Genomic DNA, 22,352 nt, shown 5'->3' with positions numbered 1-22,352 from the left:
AATGTTAAAATATTTCACATGGACTGGCAGACTTGTGGTATCTTGACCAACTGACTAAACACCATGGACAGCATCTCACATTGATCCAGTGGGAGATGTGGATGGAAGCAGAACTCAGCCTCTCCTGCCAGACTCAAAGATTGTGTAGTTATCACACGTCAGCTGGCGAACAAGGCCTCTGGTGAGTGAAAGACCCAGAATGTGCTGAAAGACTGCAATGGAAGTGGACACACATTGCAGAAGCAGCTGGTGATGGGATAGTGGGGTAAAAGTTATGTTACAGTGTGCATGAGCAGAAATAAGAGCCTGCAGGAGATGGGTAGAGTGCAGTTCAGGGGAAGATATTGTAATTCAGGGGAAGGCATTGTAAGTTCAGCTGCAGGCAGTGGGGATATTGTTAATCCCAGCATTTCTGAAGCACTGAAAACCATTAGACACTGAGGAAAAACCAGGAGCTTGAGGAAGATCAACCAAAACATCCGATCATCAGCCATGGCAGAGGAATGCTCACAAACAGCCCCCTAGATTAATGAAGACTCACAACGTGTTGTCCAGCTGATGTCACTGAAACATGAAAGGTTCTCCTCTCGTAGAATGGCGAGTTGAGACGTCCTCATCTGATAAAGTAAGCCTTGTTGGAAATATCAGAGGAGGCCACTAGCTATGGGGTCATCATTGGGACCTGGCTACGGTATAGAAAATATTGATTGACTTCTCTAAGTTGTAAGTGTGAGTGAAAATCCAAACTCTCAATGTTGGCTCACGTTTATGGCAAGGAATGCATGTTTTGTATTTAGCAGGGGATTATCACGGAGTGTGTGATAATTGTTTACAGTAATAGTTCAAGAAGCCCTGTCATTTTGCCACATTCTTGGTTGACTTTATTTTTTAAATTCATTCATGAGATGTAGGTGTTTCTGGCTGGGCCAGCACCTATCACACGTCTCTAGTTGTCCTTGAGAAGATGACACTGAGCAAACTTTTTGAACCACTCCAGTCCACATGAATAGCCAAGGTCTTTTCCCTAGGATGGAGGAGTCCTAAACTAGAGGGCATAGGTTTAAGGTGAGAGGGAAAAGATATAAAAGGAGCCAAAGGGGCAACTTTTTTTATGCAGAGTGTGTTGGGTGTATAGAATGAGCTGCTAGAGGAAGCAGTAGAGGCTGGTACCATGACAACATCTAAAAGGCATCTGGATGGGTACATGAATAGGAAGGGTTTAGAGGGATATGGGCAAAATGCTGGCAAATGGGACAAGATTAGTTTAGGATACTGGTTGGCATGGATGAGTTGGACTGAAGGGTCTGCCTCTCTGCTGTACATGTCTATGATTCAACGTTTCACTAATGTCTATAGGGAAAGAAATCTGCTGTTTCCATCTGGTCAGACCTACATGTGACTCCAGACCCACAACAATGTTGTTGACTCTTAACTGCCATCTGGGCAATGAGGAATGGGGATTAAATACAATTACGTGCTGTAGGTAGTGCACATACTACAGGTAAATGTGGGAATGGGGAAGGTTACATTTCAGGGGACATGCCATACAATGCAAAGGATCAGCACCAGAGATTGTAGGTATATAATTGAGGAATTGGTCAATCCAGGTATGGAACTTTTCATTCTCCCACTGACTTAAAAGAGAAAATGGCCCAATTCACCCATTAAACGTTGAGAATAGTTGTGGCAGTGTCAAACCTGTCAGAGCTGAAGATGTTGGAGGTGGGCACCTTAAATAAAAGAACTGCAGACGTTGTAAATCAGAAACCAAACCAGAAGTTGCTGGAAAAGCTCAGCAAATCTGGCAGCATCTGTGAAGAGGAATCAGAATTAAAGTTTTAGGTTTGGTGGCCCTTCCGCAGAACTGATGGTAGCTAGGAACTGCACCTCACACAATCTAGGCTACTGCATTCACTGCTCACAATGTGGTCTCCCCTACATTGGAGAAACGAAGCATGGACTGGGTGGCCACTTCACAGAGCATCCATGTTCTGCTCACAAAAAAGACCCTGAACTAATTATTGCCTGCCACTTTAATGTACCACCCTGTTCCCTGGCTGACATCTCTGCCTCAGGCTTGCTGCAGTGTTCCAGTGAGGCTCAGTGCAAGCTGGAAGAAAACCACCTCAGTTTTCCACTTGGGGACCCTGCAGCCCTCTGGACTCAATGTTGAGCTTAATAATTTTGGGGCCTGAACTGTCCCACGACCACGCCCCTGTCCCCATACATCAGGCCTTGTTATCACAATCTGTCATTACACAATAGCTATTTTTAGCCACTAACAGTCTCTATTAATAGGTGTTTACCCTCCCAGCCAGCTCGTCATCCATTCTTTTGTCTGCCCAACTGTTCTTCTCTCTATAACATATCCCCATCTGTCAGTTATTCCATAAGCCCTCCCCCAATCCTATCTTCTGCATATATACCGACATTTTCCTAGTGAACATCTCAAGTGTGAGTATGAGGTCGGTTGGAAGTCAAGGGTGCGAGTTATGCTGGGTCTGTAAATTTCCTAAGCAGTGCCTCTCATCAATGGAGGGTGGGAATTGGTGACGGGATGGGATTTGGGATGGGTGTGCACAGTACATTGGATGGCGAGTTGTGATTCCTACTCATTGTGCAGCCCAGGTTAGTGTAAATTGTGCAGGCTTTGAAAAATAATAGCAAATTATTAATTTGATTACCATAAATAACTCAAAAATGGTCTTAATCTTAAGGTGAGCAGGTTTCCAACTTATTGCCACACTCACCTTCCATGATACTTTGGCATTTTGATATCAGAGATATGAACTGATGGCATTATTCCTGACCTTATGGAAGATCAACAAGGCCACCTGCATACTGTCCATCCAAAAAATTTGCACCATTGTACATGAATGACTGCTACTAGAGTAAGGAAATATATGAGGGAGAGCGAGACTTTCCTAGTCAAACTTGAGTTACACCAAGGACCAGCAATAAGCTCCTTTCTTTTCCTCATGACATTGGATGCTCTAACTCTGCAAATTAGTAAGGAATTTTCACAGACAATGATGTTTGCAAATATCATTGAGCTATGCGCTGGGGATGATGAGAAATAGACTGAGTATCTTGAGAACGAGAGAAACGCTGTTCATTTGAGTCTAAGGGAGAAGAAAGGAGTGGAGCTGTATTGATTATGAGTTAAGGTTTGGAGAAACTGAGTTGTTTCAAGTGTCTGGGGTCATTGGTGTCAGATGATAGAAATACAAAACTGGAACTGAAGCAACATATTGGCTCTGGTTCAAGTAATTGGAAGACGTACAGTAGAATAACAGGTCACAGAAAAATATCACTGGAAACTGCAAGTAGAATCTACAAGACAGTTGTGAGACTAGTCTTGTTATATAGTGTAGAAACATGGGTACATGGAACAAAGAAGAACAATCACTCGATACTAATGTGATGTGGAAGCTGAGATAGATGTTTGGAAGGATGAACAAGGAGAATACCAGAAACCAGCACATCAGGAGGGTCAACGTATTTTCTGGAAGCACCGATAAAAATAGTTAAGGAGGGATTGATATGCAATGGCCATCTGTTGCAGAGAAAGAGGAAATGTGGTGAGACAAAAAAAATGAGCTGGAACTGCCAGGAAGGAAGAAAAGAAGAACTAACATCAGACGAAAGACCAGAGATAATGGGAACTGCAGATGCTGGAGAATCCAAGATAATAAAGTGTGAAGCTGGATGAACACAGCAGGCCAAGCAGCATCTCAGGAGCACAATAGCTGACGTTTCGGGCCTAGACCCTTCATCAGACAGGGGGATGGGGAGAGGGTTCTGGAATAAATAGGGAGAGAGGGGGAGGCGGACCGAAGATGGAGAGAAAAGAAGATAGGTGGAGAGGAGAGTATAGGTGGGGAGGTAGGGAGGGGATAGGTCAGCCCAGGGAAGACGGACAGTTCAAGGAGGTGGGATGAGGTTAGTAGGTAGGAAATGGAGGTACGGCTTGAGGTGGGAGGAAGGGATGGGTGAGAGGAAGAACAGGCCACCTCCTTGACCTGTCCGTCTTCCCTGGACTGATGTATCCTCTCCCTACCTCCCCACCTATACTCTCCTCTCCACCTATCTTCTTTTCTCTCCATCTTCGGTCCGCCTCCCCCTCTCTCCCTATTTATTCCAGAACCCTCTCCCCATCCCCCTGTCTGATGAAGGGTCTAGGCCCAAAACGTCAGGTTTTGTGCTCCTGAGATGCTGCTTGGCCTGCTGTATTCATCCAGCTTCACACTTTATTATCTCAGATGAAAGACCATGTTGTTTATAGACCTTAAACTCAATGGGATTAGGAGAGGAGTTGTTAATTGATAGGAGGTGACAGAAAAGGGCAAACAACTAGAATTTTGACAACTACAATTTAAATGGGAGAAGCCAAGAGAATAAGACAAAAACAAAAGTAAGATTTGATGTTGGTGGCTGTTGGACACAGGTGGATTCTAACCATCACATGGGGCAGAGCTGAATGAACACAGCAAGCCAAGCAGTATCAGAGGAGCAGGAAGGCTGACGTTTCGGGCCTAGACTCTGCCTGCTCCTCTGATGCTGCTTGGCCTGCTGTATTCATCCAGCTCTGCATCTGGTTGTCTCAGATTCTCCAGCATCTGCAGTTCCTACTGTCTCTAACCATCACATGGTGGCTGGCCATCCAAAAGTGCCAGTGGGAGGCTCAGTTTATTTTGATATACTTGGCTTGATTTCCCCTCTGCTAACTGGATGTGAGGACCAAAATGCCAATTTCCCTGCCACTCACCATTGCTGGCTGGCATAATAGCAGACAGCTCTGGTGTTTTCAAGGCCAATTGGGCATGCTGTTGGAGATCTCATAAATTGACATCTTTTCTTCAATTCTCCCATTACCATAGTTTTCCACCATTGGTGACCTGATGTGTCCAACCTCTTTATGTGCCACCTTGCTACACCAATCAAATTGACTCACCGTCATCAGATTGGATGATTCTTCAGTTAATCAGAGAACTGTTATGCCCATTCTAATTTTTAATGGCTAATAAACAAAATCTTCATTAAAATAAATCTTACAAATGCACCTTTCTTTTGTTCTGTGTTGTTCACAGAGTTGGAGGTTAGTTTTTTTTTATTCATGAAGAATCCAAGGCTATATTGGAAGTTTGGTAAAGGGAAGCCAGAGGTCAATCTGGTGAATGATGAAATAGATCTGTTGTGAAAGGGGTTGACAGGGTCTTGGAGGATTGCCTAGGAGAATAACAGCCTGACTTATGGTGACGAAGCCCACAGGAATGGTTCTGCTTCTCCTGACTTCACAATCTTCTACTGAAGAGAATATTCACAACTACAGTTCCACACAGTCAGTCAGAAGAATTGTACCAAAGTCCTACAAAGATCAATAGTGCCTTGATTTGAATAGACTAATAAGGTTTCATTGTGATTCAAATGTGTCAGAGATGAGCAATTAGTTGTGCCAATATTGATTTGAAAAGGTTATACCCCTTGAAGGTTCTTGGGATGATTCCTAGCTCAGGTTGTGGGTGAGGTTGTTGACTTGCTAACTGAGCTGGCCGGTTGAACTAGAACCAGCCAGGTTGGTGAGCAAGTCAACAACCTCACTTTTACCCCTCTTCCAGTGGGACTGAGTCCAATGGTTGTCTACCTACTGCTGCTCTAGCCAAGCAATCTTTTTTCGGTGTTTTTATTCCAGCAAGTGAAAATATGAAGCTTTGTTTTGAGATGTAAAAATTCATTTTAATTCCCAAGAGATAAGGATCAAATTCTGATTCTAAAACATATTTTTAATTATTTTCGAAAAAAAAATTACACTGAGTCACAAAACTAAATGCCAAAACCAATCTTGCTTGGGTTTGTATTATATTTTGTTTCTGATTTAAGTAATCTCACAAATTTTGTTTCTGAACATCTCTACAAGGGAAAGTGGCAGCTGCTTGATGCTGGACCAAATTAAGACGCAGGTCACCTGACCTACTGAGGCATGCAGATTAAATTATAATCATTCTCATTTTAAGTTAAATTTATATTAATTATTTCTATTAAGTGTGGGAATGTGAGGAAAACACAAAGTATACTGCAGAATTTAATCCACATGTGAAAGAAGCTTGAAACATTGATATTCTTGAATTATTGGATTGACTGAAATCTTGAAATCATTTCTGTGCTTTCAGTTTCTCAGCTATCTTCTACATCGTTTAACTGCCAATATTTAAAATTAAAAGAAACGTGCCTGCAGTGCAATAGTGCAGATGCTTTCTACACAATTATTAATAGTATTCAATCATACAAATAAAAAATGTAACTAACATTAATAAAAAAAACAAACATTTAACAAGGTGATGTAAAAAAGGTTAAAGAAACAATCCACATTTATGAGTTGATTAAATTTATCACTGAGTTTTTATTGAAGTTCCAAATGTAAACTAATGAGGTAATGACAACTAACTATATATATGCACACAAATGGCTTTTCTGATGCCAATTTGCATTTTAGTTAAGTGTATGATCAATTTTTAGGTGTAAATACGACTGTCTATGTGGGCACGCTAAGTCATCTAGAAACATTTTTAATGACAAAGTTGCTATTGTGGTGTTTTATAAAACCTGTAAACTTATAATTAATAATTTATGTTTTATTTTAAAATATCCTTACTGTTCTAACAGTTAATCATTGATTGTGAGAACAAAAGTTTTCTATTTATCATGCCAAGCATGTTACTGCTTCCAGCTTCGAATCAAGTTCAGTCTGCAAAAGGTTAACTCAATGAAAGAGAAAGCTCCATAATAATTTACATAATAATGTCACTGGTGTACTGTGACAGCTGGACCTCATGGGAGAGAATGACTGAAGACTCTGTACTCAGAATTTTTAATAATGTAAGAAATTGTTTTAAGGACATGGGTAAATAGTTGTCATATATCTGCGCAGCACTAAAACAAAAAAGAAGGAACTCAATAATAATCTTGAAAAAAAATTAAAAAAGTGAAGGGTGTCTTTCATTTTGTTCTGAAGTGAAAAATTCCTTTTGGTTAAACCCAGTTTTCAATTGTGCATTCAATTAAGTTTTAACATGTTTATACAAATTTGTGTACATACATTTTTAAAATGTGGCATTTGGCACATTCCTGAACAGACAGGATCAACATTGCCATTTTTATAAACTTTTATTAAGCTATGTGGTCATTTTTGTTCAGTAATATTACTTTATGGGATTTTCTTTGTATCTTTTATGAAATAGTTTTTGAAACAAAGGCAGAGGTAAACCTAATTCAGTTAAATGATCTGTACTGGGAAGTTCTCTTAGGGTCTCAATTAAGTATGTAGAGAATGTGAGAAATAGTTTTACGCTTACCAAGCCTAAGACTTAGTGTATTGTAGTCAGTGGCAGTATTGTACATATGTTCCTTCTTTGTAAATGTCGTTCATTCAATAGCTTCATATTTCTTTTAGTGGCGCTGCTGCTTTTGTTTGTTCTCACAAAATGGCGGTGGCATCTTGTATGTGCCAGCAAATGGCTTTCCTCAGTTTTCACATGGCACTGTGAATCCTGAGAGTCACTTGATTATTTATATGCAAATTCAGACACAGTATCCAGCACTTTTTGCCAATCTATTTTCAGCAGTCTATAACGCTGTTTAATAGTCCGTGTTTTTTAAGGAGGCTGCTTTTTTTTAACAAATGTAATAAATTGCATCTAGCAGGCTAGTTTCGATTTATTGTTTCAAGATTTTTATGCAAGATTTTTATTTGAAAACAATTCTGAAATACCGTATAACATATTGAACTGTGTACTTAACAAAATTATTCTTTATCCAATGTGATAGATGTATCAAAGTATGTTGCAAAGATAAATTGGCTATGCAGGATATGCAAATTGTATTTTAGTGTCTGTAGCATTTGCTTTATCTTCTAACACACATCCATAAGCTCATGCTCTGTCAAGTTCAGAAAACCTATTAACAACCACATCTAAAATCATGAGCAGAACAGCATCAAATATTCTTCTATGATTAGGTATAACAGTTGTATAACTTAGTAAAGATGTAAAAACAGAGAATGCTGCAGAAACTCAGCAGGTCTTGCAGCATCTGTGGAGAGAGAAATTGAGTTAACTTTTCAAGTCCAATATGATTCTTTTTCAAAACTGAAATGTTTATTTTCCCTTTCTCAACACTGATGCTGATGAACCTGCTGAATTTCTCCCAACACTTTCAGTTTTGACTTCAGTTCTCTAACATTTGCAGTATTTTGCTTTTATTTTAGTAAAGCAGTAGTTTTGTCAACAAAATTGCTGTGTCTGCATCCTGATGGTTCATCGGATAAATACATTACACAACCACAATGCTGGTCATTCATATCAGCAAAGTCTCAGAATCAGCCCCCAGTCTGTGCTGAGCCACCTGACCTGAGCCAAAATGCAGGTAAGACCATCGCAAAGAACTCATGTCTGTCTGCCAAACAATATAAAAAAGAACCCCATGGTTCTAGCTCCTTATGGCTCTGAATAATTTCTGTTGAAAAATTTAAATTGAATGGACATTGGCTTGACTGTGTTGTTTACTATGCTTGAATTGTCCAAAAGTAGTCATAATTCAGAAGCAAACTCGAGGAAACACTGCTTCAATGAAACATTAGTCAGATATTTGGTACTAATCTAGTCAAATACCAGCACAAATTAGTGTTGTTATTCTAAAGAAAAACTCATTCATGGAACATTAGATGAGCTGGTATTTATGCCATTGAACTGAATGCCATGGTAGACCATTGCAGCAGGCAGTTAGAGTCAACCACATTGCTGTGGATCCAAATTCACATGTAGGCCAGACCAGATAAAGATGGCAGATTTCCTTTCATACAGGACATTAGTCAACCAGACAAACATTTATGGTAATCAACAATGATCACTGTTAGAGCAGTTCCTTTTATAATTACAGATTTTTTTTGAATTCAGGAATCATCATCTCCTATGGTGGGATTCAATCTCCCGCCCTCAGACCTGTAATATCAAGTCTCTATCAACTAATCCTGGTAAATTTTACATCTGGTAGATTTTCTGCCATCATCATCTTCTCTGGCAGAGATCAACAAGGCCACTTAGATTAGTATTGTAAAGGAAACACTTGTTAGTCTAATCAGAAGAGGCAATCGTCTTAAACAAAATGCAGATTTTCATATGATAGCAATAGGGAAGAAGTTAGATTTATGTGCTGTGTCTTGTTTAAGACAATGAAGGAGACCGTAGTGTTAAGTCTTATTCCGTCAAGGTCCAAAGCATGAGTCTGTACGACATCATCAGATTGAATGACACTTAGTGCACTCCTTCGCATATATATTTTCACACCCTTACATACTTGTGTCACGGTTAATTCTTTCAGAGAGGTTAATTAAAATCAAAATGAAGCAACATATATCTGATATTAAAAAATTAAAACATGACTGTGAATGTGCTTGGTGGACTGACAGATTTGGGTCCTGGATAATTATAAACTCTTTGGCTTTTACATTATAATGCTACCCTAACCCTTAATTGTACTGTAACCTTTTCGTCTAAGCTTAGCCATCAGTTAAACCTTATAATCTATTCATCAATAGAAAGGTAAAATTGACTCTAAATTATATCTTCAGATTATTCAAACTGACTGACTTTAATTCCCCAATTATGGTCATGGTATTTTATATAATTTGACATTGGCATTACAAGGTTGTTGCTCAATGGGTCAAAGTCATTATACAAGATAGTATTTTCATTCACTAACTCAGCAGTTATATGCTGGGTAAAAACAGCATTATAAGCATATTTATCTTTGCACTATTCATGCATTTTTGTTTATGAATGCAAACTCAAATTGAATTCTTAATGAATAAGGTATGCAATTTTCCAATGTCAGAAAAAGATTCAATATCACTCTTATTGATATTTTAGCCTGGCAAGACCATCTTAATAAAAGTAACTTAGTATTATTTATATTGATTATACCTTCTACGTAACTGGTTATTGGGAAGTGTACACAATTTGCTGAAGATACTTCCTCAATTGTTCTGGGCACAAGTGAGATTTAGAACTCAGTTAACCCTGGATTGCTAAGCACATGTTTCAGGTTTCTAGAAAAGTGTGTAACCTCAATGCCTCAAGGAAAACATATTTTAAACAATTTGTTGGCCTAAAGGGAATGTTCCAAAAGCCCCATCTTATAATCATATGATACTTACCTGTTGGGAAGTCAACTGTTGATAATAAACACTGACTTAGCCACCTCACAGAGTCTGAATTTCTTTGTTAATTTTTCACAACTCTTTGGCATGTCAAGGAGTCGCAAAACATACTGCCAAAAAGACTGGGCAAAAGTCATGCCTTTATTTTCACAAGAGAGGGGATTAAAAACTAATTGTACCTCTGCTAGTCTGGAGCTCTTGTGCCAGTGCACTAATCTCATGTTCTAGGGCTGCTATGCTAGAGTGTGCTGTGAAGGTCACAGTTGAAGTACACGACTGGACACCCCTTCTTTTGCAAGTCTAAAGGAAAAGATGGGAAGTCTCTTTCTCTCACTTTTGTTCTCTGATTTATCGAATCAAGATGCTTATCAAAAGCCACAAGAAATTGGACAACAAACTCTCAGCAAATCTGCAGAATCCAGAATCTCCAAAACAATCACCAGAGCCAACGTTACTGAAATCATTCAACTTAACAACTTTGACATTTCACCATCTACCCTATACAGGCCAACCGAAGACTGAGTCATATATCTTGTTTAATGATTATATTTTTACTAATTTCTAACTGCTGATCTGTGTATATGTGTGTTGCATTTTAATTTTTTCCTCACGTTTTAGTAACTGATAAACTCGCTCTTAAGGAATCCTGGTTAAACTGGTTATTTTTAAAACATCTGAAATGGAAATGTTATCCACAAGGGATCTTTTGTTTTAAGTTAGCCTTGTTGTAATCAACAAAAGCAGGGAGTTGTATAAAGAAGGGAAGCCAATTCCTCCATCCTGGGATCATAATGAACTGGGAACTCTCTCTCAGGGATGGCCTTAACACAAAGCAATGCCAAGAAATTCCATAAATTAATATTTGGCGACGTGATTCAGGAAGGGATCAAACTTCTGATTTCATATGAAATCTCGGGTTCAGTGGTATTTGCAACTTGGTTAAAATTGCTGTTTCATTTGTGGCTTGCCAATTGTAACAACTGAAGATCTTTTCTTAAAATAAAACTGTTGGCAGATTGTAGAGAATATTGAACTTGAGCTGGTTTTCCTATCTTTGATTGTGATAAGCTATATATAATTCAATTATTCCCAAGCACCATTTTGTACTTAGCTCCTTTCAAAAGTGAAACAAGAAATTCTTAATTACTCTGGCCAGCTAATTATCATTACCTCCAAATTGTTTTTCTTATCCAAGGTCCTTGAATGTGTTTTTGCTTTCCATATCTGTGACCACCTCTCACACAAAATTCTGTCGAAATCCATGTCACAATACCAGAACAACATTAGCCTAAGTTGTGAATGACATTTTCTGCAACAGTTTATGGTGCACTATCACTGTCAATATCTCTGCAGCCTGAAAATTGTTGACCACAGCTTCTACCTCCAATCAAATATTCAGTAGACAGCAAAATGAGGAGGTATGATTAATTCTTTACAAAATTAAAGGATTTTGTGTAAGGATATTGATTACAATATGCTATAATGTGATGCCTGAAATTTACCAAAAACACAAGCACATTCATAAGGCATGTATTATGTAGGAACACATCTCTATGGAAATTCACAGAAACTCTGTAGAGATGTGTTCCTATGAAATATGTGCAGGTTCACTCAGCCACATTAGGATAAATTAGAACTGGTGCCTAAAAGCTTCATTGAAGAAGTAACTTTTATGTGACATGTTAATAGAAGAGAACAAGGTAGAGAGGCAGGGAAGTTTAAATGGGGACTGTCAAAACAAGGTTTAGGTGGATTAATACACAGTGGAAAGATGGAAATTAAAGTTATATAAATGGGAACACATGAATCACAATTGCCCCTTCCCTAGAGATAGAAAAAGGGGTAATCAGAAAGAGAGGTGATATTCAGATTTGGCCCTGGTGAGATACTTACCTCCTTCTCACCCCCTCATCAATTAAGCTCTGGGCAAGAAAGTCCAATGGGACGTTTTCCACCCACCACCAATTAAGTGACTTAAGTAATGAATTAATAACTACTTGAGAACCCGAACGCCCTATCTCCTTGGTAACCTCCCTTCCTGGTGAATCCAAAATATGGCTGACCAAGAAATCAGGTCTGCCAGGATGGGGAGGAGCCTCAAATTGCCCTAATCTGGGACCTCCTCTTTCAAGATATTCATCACATGACAACAATATAAAAAAGATTTATCTTCTTGTCACTGAATCCCCAGAGTAGTAGACCCAACTGGTCGTCTTTGGAATCTAGAGATTGCTGGTCACAAGTGTAAAGTTTGTGATTAATTGAGAAACTCACCTCTGTTCTGCTTATCAGCTCTTAATAAGCTCATTGGAATGCAATAAGTTGTGTTTCAGGAGTAAGGCTGGTGTGCTAGTCACCATCTAACATGCTTGCTGCCACACTTTAAAGAAAGAAGGGAAATTGCGCTCATGGTGTGTGACAAGTACAGGCTCAAGTAATCATGTGGGAATTTAATGTCATGGTGACAATAGAGACATGGCTCATAGATAAAGAAGATTTGCTGTTAAGTATTCCGGGGCACATCGTATTCAGGAAAATGAGAGAAGGAAGGAAAGGATAAAGGGTTATAAAGGACTTTTCTGGGCCTGACTAGATTTTTGTTTGAAATGCTGGTGGAGGGAGCTTAATTGGATGGGAAGCAAAAGTGCAATTTCCCAGTGGCAAGTTAATGCTTGGCTATTAAGTTATTAGAGCCTTTCAGGTGGATTGGTGCTCCTAGCTTTCATGGTTGAGAATCTGTTTTGACATAATTAGCATGTCACACATTCTGGTTTCTGGAATTACATTCACAGGCACAATCATTCAAAAGTGGGAAACATGTTCAAAGATCTGATTCTCTGTATGAGGCATGTATCTGGCTGGATAGACTTCTTGTCTCATGCTGTCATGAGTACAAACTTCTCCAGTCACTAGGCTCCTTATAACCAAGCAGCAATCTGAGGAATATACACTTTGGCTTGATGTTTAGTGATGTTTAGTGTTCGTGCTAATACAGAGGTAAGGAATCATACCCAGTACGAATTAAAATGGTTGTGTTGACTGGGGGTCAAATATCTCCATTCTAGGGTATCACAGCTGGGCTTCCTCAAGGTAGTGTCCAAGACTATTTTTGAAAGGCAGATTTGCTGACCTAGACATGAAAACCAGAAACAAAATTAAGGATAGGGCCTTGATGTCATAAAAATAAATTTCACCTCCAATTGCAATATGGGAGAGGGAAATTATGTTTTAAAGAGGGTATTGACAGAATATGTTTGATAAGAGCTAAGAAACAATAGCGATACAATAACGTTATTTGCTGTATTCAATGCAGCCATCCAATTCTTGGAAAGGTAATAGGAGGCAGATTGGAAAGGAAATTGTAGTGCAGCCCAAAAACTATAAGGTAGTTATAATGGAGAGATCACTTATCTTGATATAAGCAACAATAATAATGACATAAAGGGGAAGGTGGGAGGCATGGGTTTCTAAATTGTGTTCATAAAAATGTTTTATATTAGCATACTTCCATTCCAGCAAGGCAAGAGACATTGGCGGATCTGCCACTTCAATGAGATGTGATAAAAGCATCACATATCAGTAGGGAATAATTTAGGGGACAGTGATCAGTCTATCATAAAGTTCAGATTAACTATAACATCAGAATAAATGGGAGTTTATTTATCCAAAAAAAACTGCATCTCTTATTCAGTAAGACCATAAGACCGTAAGACATAGGAGTGGAAGGAAGGCCATTTGGCCCATCAAGTCCACTCCGCCATTTTAATCATGGCTGATGGGCATTTCAACACCACTTCCCTGCACTCTCCCCGTAGCCCTTGATTCCTTCTAAGATCAAGAATTTGTCGATCTCTGCCTTGAAGGCATCCAACGTCCCAGCCTCCACTGCACTCTGCGGCAATGAATTCCACAAGCCCACCACTCTCTGGCTGAAGAAATGTCGTCTCATTTCAGTTTTAAATTTACCCCCTCTAATTTTAAGGCTGTGCCCACAGGTCCTAGTCTACCCGCCTAACGGAAACAACTTCCTAGCATCCACCCCTTCTAAACCATACATTATCTTGTAAGTTTCTAGTAGATCTCCCCTCAACCTTCTAAACTCTAATGAGTACAATCCCAGGATCCTTAGCCGTTCATCATACGTTAAACCTACTATTCCAGGGATCATCCGTGTGAATCTCTGCTGGACACGCTCCAGGGCTAGTATGTCCTTCCTGAGGTGTGGGGCCCAAAATTGGACACAGTATTCTACATGGGGCCTAACTAGAGCCTTATAAAACCTCAGAAGCACATCGCTGCTTTTATATTCCAACCCTCTTCAGACAAACGACATTACATTCGCTTTCTTAATTACAGACTCTACCTGCAAGTTAACCTTTAGAGAATCCTGGACCAACACTCCCAGATCCCTTTGCACTTCTGATTTGCGAATTTTCTCACTGTTTAGAAAATATTCCATGCCTGTATTCTTTTTTCCAAAGTGCAAAGCCTCACATTTACTCACATTGAATTTCATCAGCCATTTTCTGGACCACTCTCCTAAACTGTCTCAATCTTTCTGCAGCTTCCCCACCTCCTCAGTACTACCTGCCAGTCCACCTATCTTCGTATCATCAGCAAACTTCACCAGAATGCCCCCAGTCCCTTCATCCAGATCATTAATATACAAGGTGAACAGCTGTGGCCCCAACACTGAACCCTACAGGACACCACTCATCACCAGTTGCCATTCCGAAAAGGAGCCTTTTATCCCAACTCTCTGCCTTCTGTCAGACAGCCAATCCTCAATCCAAGCCAGTAGCTCACCTCGAGCACCATGGGCCCTCACCTTGCTCAGCAGCCTCTCGTGAGGCACTGTATCAAAGGCCTTTTGGAAGTCTAGACAGATAACATGTACTGGGTTTCCCTGGTCTAACATACTTGTTACCTCTTCAAAGAATTCTAACAGGTTTGTCAGGCACGACCTCCCCTTACTAAAACCATGCTGACTTGTTTTAATCTGACCCTGCACTTCCAGGAATTTAGAAATCTCATCCTTGACAATGGATTCTAAAATTTTACCAACTACCGAGGTTAGGCTAATCGGCCTATAATTTTCCAACTTTTGCCTTGATCCTTTCTTAAACAAAGGAGTTACAACAGCAATTTTCCAATCATCTGGGACTTTCCCTGACTCCAGTGACTTTTGAAAGATCACAACCAAAGCCTCCGCTATTTCCTCAGCCACCTCCCTCAGAACTCTAGGATGTAGCCCATCGGGGCCAGGAGATTTATCAATTTTTAGACCCTTTAGCTTTTCTAGCACTTTCTCTTTTGTAATACCTACCGTACTCAACTCTGCCCCCTGGCTCTCCCTAATTGTTGGCATACTACTCATGTCTTCCACTGTGAAGACTGACGCAAAGTACTTATTAAGTTCTTCAGCTATTTCCTTATCTCCCATCACTAGCCTTCCAGCATCAATTTGGAACGGCCCAATATCTACTTTTGCCTCTCGTTTGGTTCTTATGTATTGAAAGAAGCTTTTACTATCATTTCTAATATTACTAGCTAGCCTACCCTCATATTTGATCTTCTCCTTCCTTATTGCTCTCTTTGTTATCCTCTGTCTGTTTTTGTAGCCTTCCCAATCTTCTGATTTCCCAGTGCTCTTGGCCACTTTATAGGCTGTCTCTTTTTCTTTGATACATTTCCCGACTTCTTTGTCAGCCATGGCTGTCTAATCCCACCCCAGATAATCTTTCTTTTCTTTGGGATGAACCTCTGTACTGTGTCCTCAATTACACCCAGAAACTCCTGCCATTGTTGGTCTACTGTCTTCCCCACTAGGTTCTGCTTCCAGTCGATTTTCGTCAATTCCTCTCTCATGCCCCTGTAATTACCTTTATTTAACTGTAACACCATTACATCCGATTTTGCCTTCTCTCTTTCAAACTGCAGACTGAACTCTACTATATTATGATCGCTGCCTCCTAAGTGTTCCCTTACTTTAAGGTCTTTTATAAAGTCTTGCTCATTACATAGCACCAAGTCCAGAATAGCCTGCTCCCTTGCGTGCTCTATCACAAGCTGTTCCAAAAAGCCATCCTGCAAACATTCCATGAATTCTCTTTCTTTGATCCACCAGCAACATTATTCACCCAATCCACCTGCATATTGAAGTCCCCCATGATCACCGTGACCTTGCCTTTCTGACATGCCCTATTTATTTCTCAGTGCATCTTGCGCCCCTGGCCCTGATCACTGTTAGGAGGTCTGTACATAACTCCCATTATAGTTTTTTTGCTTTTGTGGTTCCTCAATTCCACCCACACAGACTCCACATCCACTGACCCTATGTCATTTAGTGCCGTAGATTTAATTTCATTCTTAACTAACAAGGCAACCCCACCCCCTCTGCCCACCTCCCTGTCTTTTCAATATGTTGTGAATCCTTGGATGATTAACTGCCAGTCCTGAGCTCCCTGCAACCATGTCTCTGTGATGCCTACCACATCATAATCATTCAAGAGGATTTGTGCTGTTAATTCATCTACTTTTTGCGAATACTACGAGCATTTAGATAAAGTGTCTAAGAGAGTTAGCATTTAGATAAATGCTTATCATTATTAGAGAGGTTGGAAATCCCAAGATGCCTTAAGTTATCCTTCCTTTTTGCTATATTCCTAGTCTGCCTCAAGCTTAAATCCACCTGTACACATGCTATCCTGCTGCTTATCTTTCCATTTAACTCCATACTCCCTGTCTCTTTTGCTTTCCCTTCCCCCCAACTCATTAGTTTAAAGTCCTACTGACCACTCTATTTATCCTTTTCGCTGGAACACTGGTTCCAGATCGATTCAGGTGGAGACCGTCCCAATGGTACAGATCCTCCTGGTTCCAAAACTGATGCCAATGCCCCATGAAATGGAATCCCTCTTTCCCACACCGATCCCTCAGCCACGTGTTTACTTCCCTAACTTTCTTATCCCTATGCCAATCGGGCAGTAATCCAAAGATTATGACCCTTGAGGACCTGTACTTCAATTTCTTTCCTCGTAAGATTTCTTTCCCAGTAAGATCATGGTTGCTCTGATTGTGGCCATAACAACACTTAATGGCTTGTTTCTCATAACCAATGTATCAACTTTCAATCAAACTGCTACCTGACAAAATCTTGATTATATCCAATAATCCACCCTCTGCTGCTTTCTGTGGAAAATGAAGACAAAAATAATGCAGAGTAAGAATAAATAATTGGATGAAGGCCACTTTTAATGAGGTGTAACAGATTTGACAATGGTAAACTTAAGTCAAAGATTGATAGGGAAGTTTGAAAGGAAACAATGAATGCCTTTAAAGAAAGGATAGTTTTGGTACAGTCAAAGTACATTACTATGACAGGGCAAACAAAATCCATGCTTCCTGGGCGAAAAAAGATTAGAGTGTAATGTAAGCACAAAAAGGGTTTGTAAATGTTAGGTTTGTGTGATAAACAGGCTGAATATGGAAGATTCAGAAGAGGGAAAGTGAAAAAAAGAAGCAAAGTGACAATATGAGAAAAGACTGGGTACCAGCAAGAAGGCACAGGCCCAACTAGGAATTAGAGAGAGGTTTCAAACATGGAGGGAAATAGCATGGTTGAGATAGTAACTGAACTCTTTATAATTATCTTTTCAAGGAACATGAAGCTGTCAAAGTTGTAATGAATGAGGAGTTAGTTCGAAAACTGGATAGGACAAAATTTTATGAAGAGATGTTAGAATGATTCGTTGTACTTATAGTTGATAAAAGATCAGGACCAAATCAGATGCATCTGAGGTGCTGAAGTAAGTAAAGATAGAAATTAGTGAAGAATGGGTCATTATCTTTCAATTCCCCTTAGATAAGGGTGATGCCAGAGGAGGCATATTTAAGGTTTAGGAATGCGTAGACAGATAAAGCCCTCAAAGAATAGAAAGACAGCAGAAAAGAACTCAAACAAGAAATGAAGAGGGCTAAAAGGAATGATGGAATGTCTTTGACAAACAGGATTAAGGGAAATCCCAGGTTGTTTTATACATATTTAAGGGGCTAGAGTATTGCTAGGGAAAGGGTAGGACAACCCAAGGGCAAAGGTGGGAATTCATGCATGGAGCTAGAAGAAGTGGTTGAGATCCTTAATGAATGCTTCATATCAGTGTTCATCAAGGAGAAGGAAATGGTGGATGGTGAGTTTCAGGAAAGGTATATTGAAATTCTAGAGCATGTCAATGTGGAAAAGGAGAAAGTGTTGAGTGTTTTAAAAGGTATTAAGATAGACAAGTCCACGGGACCTGGTGGGATCTATCCTAGAATGCTGAGGGAGGTAGGTCATGAAATTGCCTGGGCCTTGTATGAAATCTTTGTGTCCTATTTATGCAGGAGAGGCCCTAGAAGACTGGAGAGTAGCCACCGTTGTTTCTTTCTTGAAGAAGAGAAACTGAGATAAACTGGGATATTACAGGCTTGTGAGCATTACGTCAGTGATAGAGAAATTATAGGAGAAGATTCATGGGAATTGGGTTTACTCACATTAGGCAAAACACAGACGTACTAGTGATAGGTAACTGCTTTGTGCAGGGAATGTTGTGCCTTACAAACTGGATGGAGTTTTTTTGAGGAAATGACAAAGATGTTTGATGAAGGCTGGGTGGTAGATGTTATCTATCTGGACTTCAGTGAGGCCTTTGACAAGGTCCCTCATTGCAGGCTGATATAAAAGCTGAAGTCAAAAGGCATCCACAGTGAGCTGGTAAGATGGATACAGAGCTGGCTTTGTCATTGAAGACAGAGAGTAGTGGAAGTACGGTCAAAGACAAAGTTGCTGGAAAAGCTCAGCAGATCTGTTAGCTTCCATGAAGCAAAAAACAGAGTTAATATTTTGGGTCCAGTGGCCCTTCCTCAGAACTTCCTCAGCTTGTGACTCCTGCCATTTACAATATCTATGACTGAATTGAAGGAGACTGTAGATGACTTGATTATTAAGCTTATAGAACACAAAGATTGGTGAAACTGCGAATAGTGAGGAGGATTGTCAGAGGATACAGCAGGTTATACACAGGCTGGAGACTTGGGCAGAGAAATGGAAGATGGGGGAATTTAATCTGTACTTATGTGAGGTGATGCACTTTGGAAGGTCTGATACAGGAGGGAAGTATATAGTAAATAGCAGAACCCTTAGAAGCATCAACTTACAGAGGGATCCAGGCATAGAGGTCCACAGTTTCCTAGAAGGGGCAAGTGGCTAAAGTGGTCATGAAGGCAAATAGTGTTCTTGCCATCATTAATTGGGGCCAAGTCATGTTTAGTTAGGCCTCATTTGGAATATAGTGTACGGTTCTGGTCACCAGACTACCAGAAGGAAGTGGACACTTTGGAGAGGGTGCAAAAATGTTATGCTGAGATATTGCCTGTTTTGGCGGCTGTTAGATATGTGGAGAGATTGGAAAAACTTGGTTTGTTTTTACTCGAACATTGAAGAATGAGGGGTGACCTGATGGAAGTTATGAAAAATTTTGAAAATTTTTAGTTTCACGAAAATCTTGGATAGGATGGATAGTCATAATCTTTTTTCCCAGGGTGGAAATGTCGAATTGCTAGGAGACATAGGTTTAAGGTAAGAGGGGGTAAGTGTAAATGCGATGTGAGAGGCAGATTTTCTATACAGAGGGTGGTAAGTGCCTAGAATGTACTGCCAGTGGAGGTGGTGGGAGTGGATATAACAGCACTGTTTAAGAGGCATCTTGACAAATATATGAATAGGCAGGGAACAGAGGGATACGGACCATGTAAAGGCAAAAGGCTTTTAGTTTAGAAAAGCATCATGTATTGGCACATTCTTGGTGTGCTGTAGGATCTATTTCTGCACTGCTCTTTGTTCTGCGACCTGAGAACTGCAAATGTTGTACATTGGTTCAGAAAAGGCTGAATGGATAAACCAAAGATCTAAAGGCCAGATAGTTCAATCTTAGTGGTGGGAAAGATTTAAGCAACAAAAAGACAAGAAAAAATTTAACAATTATTAGGATAAATTTGTATTATTTAATGAAATGCAGCATGGATTTTATTCAGGGAAAATTTTGTATAATTAATCCAATTGAGATATTCATGTCGTAATTGAAAGAATTGAAGACGATAGTATGGTGTCCATTAACTCCAAAAGGCATTTAACAAAGTGCCATATAAAATTTATTAGCACAGTTCAGGGCTTGGGAATAAAGGAACAACAGATGCAAAGTAACAAACCAGCTCGGCGAGCCAACCAACCTCAACACCCACAACCCGAGCTACAGGTCTACTCCAAAACCTTAGGATACAAAGTTTTCAGAGTAACAGGAAGTAGCAAATAATAGTAAACAATTGTTGTCAGACTGGACCACAATACATAGTGGACTATCCCAGAGGTTGGTTTAATGGTCAAATGACACAAAACATGTAAGTATTGTGAAGAGGATAATAATAACCTTCAAGAGGATGTAGGCTGTCCAGAGGAGTGGGTGAACATGTAGCAGGCTAATTCTAATGCAGGTAAATGTAAAGTGATACATTTTGGAAGAACTAACGGGGACAGATAATATCAAATGCTTACAATTCTAAAGGTATTGTAGGAACAGAGGGACCTGGGATACTTATGCACAAATTGTTAAAATAGCAGGGGAAAGTGAGTAACTGCTTAATAACAGCATACAGGATTCCAGGATGTATAAATATAAGCAATGGAGTACGAAAGCAAAAAGTTTATAGTGAACATTTACAGGACAGTCACTAGTTTAGCTTCCACTGGCGTACAGATTCAATTCCAACTATAGGGCAATTGTGAATGCATTGGAGAGGGTACTTTTGTTCACTGATGAGAGAATTAAGTCATATGGACAGACTGGGCAAAACTGAGGCAATTTCCCTTATTGAAATTGGGGTTGACAGATTTAATAAAGGTGTTCAAAATCATGAGGAATCTGAGAAGTAAATAGGGAGAAATTGTTCCCAACAGCAGAAGATTTGAGAAACATGGGGCATCAGATTAAAGCGGTTAACTAAAGACACAAAGCTGAGATGAGGAAAAACCTTTTCATAATGCACTGCTTGAAAGTGTGGTGAAAGCAAATTCACCTGTGGCATTTGATAATTACCTGAAGATAAGAGTTCCTGGGCTACAGGGAAAGTGCGGGGAAATGGGATGAGCAGATTTGCTCTCGCAAACAATCAGCATGCACATGAAGTCCTGAATGGTGTCTTTCTGTCTGATATGATTCTTTTATTCTATGGTTAGATCTGGAATAGTGCAGAGATCTAGAAGTGTTATAGGGCTGGAGGATGAAGCAGAAATAAGGAAAAACAAGGCCATATCAAATCTTGATCATGCCTCAGTTAGAGCACTTTATCAAAATTAGGTGTCACAAAACAGGAAGGATACTCAGTAGGTTGTTGATATGTATGATAAAATACAACTAAATATTTGATAAATTAAGGCTTATTTGGTTAAAAACATGCCGATTATATGAGCATATAATAGAATTATTGAAAATTATAAAAACATCAAAAGAATATTTTCTCCTCCTTCCTCTCACTTGTCATCTTAAATTCCTTTTATTTGAATGAAGCTCAATTCTGTTGAAGAGTCTATACTTTCAGCATTAAGTGACTTGTGTTTTCTTGACAGATGCTGACCTAGGGCTATAGTTACAACTGCAGTATAAGTTATTTCGAACAGAGTAGAGAGGAAACTTCTTAACACAAAGCATTGTGGGGTATTGGAATTCATTTCGAGGGTTAATGCCTGAGGCGCAAACTCTCAACATTCAAGATATCATCTGTATAAAGGAAAAGTGGGTAAATGAATGTTGGAATAGGGCAATTGAATGTTATTAGGAATAATTTCTTGTGTGTGGTTAAAAGGTGACAGGTAAGTCAAGTCAAGTGGCTTTTCTCTGTGTTGTAAATATTGTAATTCTAGGTATGAACGACTCATCCATTGACCATATCTGTAATACACTGTCTAAGAACATTTACAACCATTTGTAATAATATAGAATCTAGAACCTGAAATCATAGACCAGAAAGGAGCTGTTTGGCCTGCCATGCTCTGCCCAGCTCTCTGGAAGAGGAGTCCAACAACATTTGCTCTCCTACCTTTTCCCAT

General features: G+C 39.6%; 1 long non-coding RNA gene across 17 annotated transcripts in view; it reads right to left on the bottom strand.

Moving 5' to 3' along the window:
• Positions 1-22,352, bottom strand: part of LOC125451135 (uncharacterized) — a 353,914-nt gene that overhangs the window by 157,526 nt on the left and 174,036 nt on the right. For 12 of the 17 annotated variants that reach the window (XR_007247221.2, XR_007247222.2, XR_009445587.1 and 9 more), the window contains one exon: positions 13,225-13,343. The exons of the other annotated variants lie outside the window; for them this stretch is intronic. This is a non-coding gene — a long non-coding RNA (uncharacterized LOC125451135). The remainder of the gene's footprint in view (positions 1-13,224; positions 13,344-22,352) is intronic. 17 annotated transcript variants of the gene reach the window in all.

The sequence above is a fragment of the Stegostoma tigrinum genome, chromosome 3 (assembly GCF_030684315.1).
Source record: "Stegostoma tigrinum isolate sSteTig4 chromosome 3, sSteTig4.hap1, whole genome shotgun sequence".
Taxonomy (NCBI): Eukaryota; Metazoa; Chordata; class Chondrichthyes; order Orectolobiformes; family Stegostomatidae; genus Stegostoma; species Stegostoma tigrinum.
This window is presented reverse-complemented; position numbering and strand designations above follow the sequence as displayed.